The following is a 5,833-nucleotide window of genomic DNA, read 5'->3' as shown; positions in this document are numbered from 1 at the left end:
CCCACCTCACCGCACCCCATCTCGAAACGTCCACGATCGCTGGTGTAATCTCCCAGCGCGTCGGGCCGGCTGGACCGCACTGCAGAACCTCCACGCCGACCCAGCGCACGCCTCCCCTAACCTACGCAAACTCGACGCGCACGGCCGCCATCGGCAATTCCACCGGCATAGCACCCTGCAGAGGTGAGGAGGTCACGAGGGACCGCTGGGGAGCCGGAGGGGAACTGGAGAAGGCAAAGAGCACTGTCAGTAAACCGTTACAAACACAGCGCATGTATCCCAAACCCCCCGAAAAAGACAAAAACAATTCTAGGAAATTTGAAGAAACAAACAGAGACGTGTCATGTGAACAAACAAATAAATAGATTTTATTGCAATGTGAACGATGTAAAACTTCGCACAACAGCACTACTACGAATTAACAGCTCTAGGCGATTTGTACAAACGATCAAAGTGCGGACAAAAGCCAAGATTGCCATTCCTAAAGCAGCGAAATTAACGCTCTTTGCGATGAAAGGGACCGGAAGCTGCTTCTGTCCTCTACGATAGGGAAGAACGTGGGGTGGAGAGGATGGGGGGGGGGGGGCGCTCACTCTGCCAGCTCACTCTGCAAGGCCGTCGTACCGCTGAACGGCGCGGAGTCAGGGGCAGTCCGTCCGAAATCACGATTCCCCGGAAATGCCGTGCGAGCACGCGCGCGCTATCCGCCCCACTAACCGACCCCAACGGTGTGCCTGGGCGGCGTGCGGCGGATGCTAGCAGCTGCTGGGGCCGGGCGCTGAAGGCGTGGAACAGCCCTGCTGCAAGAATCTGTGAGAAATGAAAAATTCTTCATAATAAAAATCACATTGATACTGATCCGTATTTTTGTTCCGCTTGTTACAGATTTTACGCGTGGAATTCGTCTCATCGGGACGCTGTAGCAGAATACCCAGAAACCTAGGTATGTCTTAAAACTTTTCACAGCAATGGCCGCAACATTGGTTTTTTTTACCGATACTACGGAAATTGAGTTTAATTCCCCAGCAATGGAAATACCGGTGCTAAAAAGTTGTGCTTTTAGCGGTTATAGTTAGAATTATACGGGAGTGAGGCGCCTGCGAAACGGGGGGCAGGCCACCCTGCAGTACACGCATGCACTCCATACACGATTTTGCCTACCTATCAGGCGCTACGAGAGCATACAAGGCAAAGGCTGAACTTGGCTGGTTTCGTAACGGCGATAATGTCGGACGTCTAGATCATCCCGCTTAGCACAAGTAGGAGGCTGGGACCACCTATGTTTTCCAAGTGTATACCATACGAGTGTGTGCGTTGTGTGCACCATCATCCTGGCCCCCGCCCCGCCCTCCATGCAGCAGGCCGTGGCGCACCGCTCCAGGCAGGTGTACGCTCCTGCGTGGTGCACCACCAGAGCGTGGAGTCGCGCATCTCCCTCTATTCCCAAGAACGCAAACATCTTGGAAACGTTTGCGGCCCGACCTGGCACCCGACCCGCGGCCTCAAAACCAACCGTCCACGTCCACATGTGCTGTGTGAAAATTGTAGAATGACAAGGTATTAAAAGAGGTCAAACGTCAATCTTTTATTAAGTCGACGTTCGACATCTCTTTTGCTGTAAAGCAAAAGTTGATGTAAATCGAAAAGCTAAAGGGGAAAAAAAACGGTAAATCACCTGGTCAATTTGTAAAGCGGTCGGTCCGTCAGAGTGGACACAAAATGATCGTGACGTCGTATGGAAACCTGTGTGCACGCCTGTGTGTGCGGCGGCGGTCCAAAATGAACGGGTCAGCGAGCAGCACGACCGGTCCATGTGTGCACTACTGCGGCCGGGGCCTCCGGCCGCGCCCCGCACAACCGCTCCACGCCACGCCCTGCCACGCCCTGCCACGCCCTGCCGCGCCACGCCCTGCCACGCCACACCACCCCTTCCCCGCCATAAGAGGACTGGAGAGCTCCACCGTGCCTCGGGGGTCCCCAGTAGCACATGTGATGAAAGGAGGCAAAGTGATTGGACCTGCTTGGCTTCGCTCTTCTTTTTCTACCCCCACACTGCCCCCCTCCCTTCTCTCGTCGCTACGTCGCTGCCCCTTAACTCTCCCCTCCCCGACCGCCATTTCCGAGTTGGGTCGGGTGGGATCTCAATCATCGGCCGCCTGTCTCTTGCTTCGAGGTCCAGCAGGAGCAGCTCGGGGCGCCCGCCGTCACCCCTACCGCCCCTACCACCCTTGCTGCCCCTACCACCACTGCTGCCCCTGCCGCCCCTGCCGCCCCTGCCGCCCCTGCCGCCCCTGCCGCCCCTGCCGCCCCTGCCGCTCACCGTCGCACGGCGTCGGGTAACACGCCGGGATTGACCCGACCCGCCCGAATCCCGGTCCCATTCGGTCGACTGACGACGGCGTCGGCGGTGCGCTTCCGAGGTGTGCAATTACTTTCGTTTTGGAGCGAAAGTGTGAGATACGGCTCCGACACGGAAAACTGAGCGTTTGGTAAAACAGCTAAGACTAAGTTGGCTGTTTCCTACTGTTTTTCGCCAACTCCGCAAATATATTTCTGTTGCAGTAGTAGCGACATGTTTTCCAGCACCTATCTTGAGTCTTGAGTATAGAGTAGCAGTAGAAATCTTTGCTGAAATAGCTTCAAACTTTGGTGGCACGACATCAAACAGTTTTCTTTTTTAAATATAAAGCAACCTCCTTGCGTACGGGATATGTACAAAGCACTTGGTGGAAAATCGACAAAAATATCCATCTGTCAACGGCATTCCACCATTCATCTCACTTTCCCCCCAGCTCTCTCCCCCTCTGCGCCTCAGGTCGCCGTCGTCTCACGGACACCAACTTCGTGCGTCGACACTAATTCCTCTCATTACTTACCGAATGGTCCCTTAACGACCCCCACCCCAGCGGGAAAAGGGAGCGGGTTTGCTACTCGGCAGAGAAAGAAGAGGTCACAATGGCGTTGAAGGCGCCGGAGGCGACGACGCGGCACAGACCGCGCGGACCTGAACGAGACTGCTGACTCTTTGCTGATCGGTTGGCGCTGCCGGCACTATAGCGAAAGGAACTTCCGCTGGCCATGCAACCCCATCGCTCTGCCCCCCCCTTCCCCGTCCTACCCTTGCCTCCTGGCGTTCATCTCGATCAGCCTTTCCTTTTTACCCTTCATTCTTCCATGTGGCTGTTTCCCTCTTACACAACCCCCATCTTCTTCCCCCGGCAGTGCGTGTGGTCGGGACGCGAACCCCACGTTCCGTCAGAGTAAATGGGAGTTCATGACCCCCGCGTCTTGCGGACCCTTTACTCCCCGTTCCTCCGACGCGAACACAAATAATGTTGCGGCGGTCTCAGAAAATGGAGGTGGAGTACTAAAATCGGCGTGCAAGAGCAGGCATATATAGGGGTTCAGTATAGTGTCCGCTCGCTGGCGTTGTGAGAGTTTAAAACTAAAGTGGTATGCGACCTCATTTCACAAAAAGAGGTGTACTTTACAGCTATGGACCTTCCCCACCATCCCCCTTTTACTGATCGGATTTTGTACAGCCAGAGGAGGCGGACACTGTCGAGGTCGCAGGGCGCACGACCCTCAAGGGGGCCCGGTGAGCGGGAGGGGGGAAGGGCTGCGGGGGGCCTTGGCGAGGCATTCATCTTGATTGTTTGCGGCGGGGTAGTGTTTGCGAGGCAGCGGCAGCGGAGCCGGCGGCAGCGAGCGGCCGAGAACGCACTGGCCAGCAACAGGAGCAGCCGACCAATATTGCTGCGGCTCATGCCGCGACGGCACCCTTGAACTTCTCGGTCCGCTTTCAAAGAGGAGGAGGTTTCCCGGTCGACAATCATTAGCAAGCAGCCAAGAGACTACTCGCGGAAATTACAACTTTTGCCTATGGATTCCTGCGGTTTCTCTACATTATTTACACGCGCTCCCTACACATACTCGTAGGAGCGTCATTTCTTTAAAAGAAAGAAAAGTCCAAAGTACTACTTGTTATTCTCGACCCGACGACGTTCATCCATCCCACCGCCCACGATGACGTCACCATCGCATGTACTACGGGCCATATGCGCAGCGCGCGGCTCCCTGCGGCCCCCCTTTTCGGGTCTCCTTCGCATTGTGTTCGGCCCTCGGGCCCCTCTCTCACACCTGTCCCCCGCGCGAGCTTCCCCCCTGGGGAGAAGGCCCCCCAGGGGAGAGGGCCTGGGCCCCCCAGGACGAGGACCGGGCTGGCCCCGGACACAAAGCATCAGCTTCCGCCCGGCCAGAAGGGTCTCGCAGACGGACGACCCTCGGAGCAACGCTTCATTACGGCCGGCAAATTCAGAGTGCAGCAGGTGAACCCTCTTGCTAGAAATACGAAGCATTTTTCGCAACAAATTCGCTATTTAAAAAATAATTTAAAAAAAATAGAAAAAATGCGACAATTATCCACCTCTAATAAAAAGTTATGTCAGGTATGAGAGGTGGACATGGAAACCATGATAACCAACTGTAATCTGCCTTAAAACGATGCATATACCAATCGAGGCTGAACGGTGTAGTTCGAAGCCGCTGAAAGCTATTTACCAGGGGTCCTCTCGTAAACAGCTTTGGGCGCGGCGGCGGCATCCGCACAGTGCGCGCGCCGGAATGCTGTCAATCGGTAGCACATATCTGCGAGGATTCAGGGGCGGATCAGGAGCCTGCTCGACTCCAATCTGCGCGTCTGAATGTCGCCTCGCTTGTTGACTCGCGCCAAATGGCAATCACGACAGTATTTGGCGGGCCCAGGGTGGGGCTTGGGGTGGGGCCCGGCGGGGACCACCGCAGACCTGCGCCGCGGTGCGAATGCGGCGACCACGGCGGCCCGCGCACCCTCGGTACAGCAGCTGGAGGCAAAGCGGCACACCCGGCGACGTACACGCTAAAAACGGGTTAGCTGGATACGTGATGGGTAGTAAAATTAGCTGTACCAGCTATCTTTTTCGCCATCCTAAGTACTGACTAGCCACGGCGCAGGTATGACCTTAGCCGCCAGAACTAAAAAAGTTGGCTTGACTTGTTAGTATTAGTACCCATCAAGAATTCAGCGAATACATTACCTTTCTCAGCTATTATTTTTTTTAACTTTTTTGCGTCTACGGTTAGCCCAGGGACCAATACGAGATTGACTTATTGCGTCAGCAGGTGAGTGTGGTACATTTCACCCCGCTACCTCGACAAGAAGCACCGCGCGGTGCGCGGGAATATGTATATATATCACTCCTGAGCGATATAAAATTAGATCCCTCAGTAATTTTGCACGGGCGGAACTTGTTTCGGAGTGACTCCGCTCCTCCCCCGCCGCCACCGCAGCCGCAGTGTATACATCCCCGACCGCGCCGCGACTTCCCAGCATCAGGCAGATCCCCTATTAATTAATTTCTCCGCCCCAACAGCAGCAGCACCAGCGATAATCATTTTTCCTGAAGGCGCGGAGGCAGCTTCAGACCCCTCCCCTCTCTTCGCCTTTACCCGCCCCTCTGGCGGCTCCCGCCCCGGATCCACCGCGCGTCTTCCCCTCCCTTCCTGTCCGCCAAGTGGGTCAATAATTTGCTATGATCCATTGTGGGGGATTAACTAGTTTTCAGCATGGCTCCCCGCGCCCCCCACCCCCGCGCTATCAGCGCCATCACCGTCTGTCTCCCCAGCGTCCGGCAAATTGCTTCCGCGGAATCCCCTTCCCCCCGTCCCCTCCCCTACTCCTTGCGGCGTCCTCAGACAATGGATGTGAAGTAAAGAGGTGTAACTAAAATCGGCCTGCAAGAGCAGGCATATAGGTAGCTGTTCGTTCAGTGTAGTGTCCGCTCGCTGGCATTAT

General features: G+C 55.7%; 1 protein-coding gene across 2 annotated transcripts in view; it reads left to right on the top strand.

Annotated features, from left to right (window-relative positions):
- Positions 1–5,833, top strand: part of LOC113205181 (adenylate cyclase type 6) — a 114,332-nt gene that overhangs the window by 50,385 nt on the left and 58,114 nt on the right. For both annotated transcript variants that reach the window (XM_052271049.1, XM_026420692.2), the window contains exon 2: positions 886–943. The gene's annotated coding sequence lies outside the window, so the exon portion shown is untranslated. The remainder of the gene's footprint in view (positions 1–885; positions 944–5,833) is intronic.

Source organism: Frankliniella occidentalis, unplaced genomic scaffold, assembly GCF_000697945.3.
Source record: "Frankliniella occidentalis isolate FOCC.00 unplaced genomic scaffold, Focc_3.1 Scaffold148, whole genome shotgun sequence".
NCBI lineage: Eukaryota > Metazoa > Arthropoda > Insecta > Thysanoptera > Thripidae > Frankliniella > Frankliniella occidentalis.
Note: the sequence above shows the minus strand (reverse complement) of the source record. Positions and strands in the feature narration are given on the sequence as shown.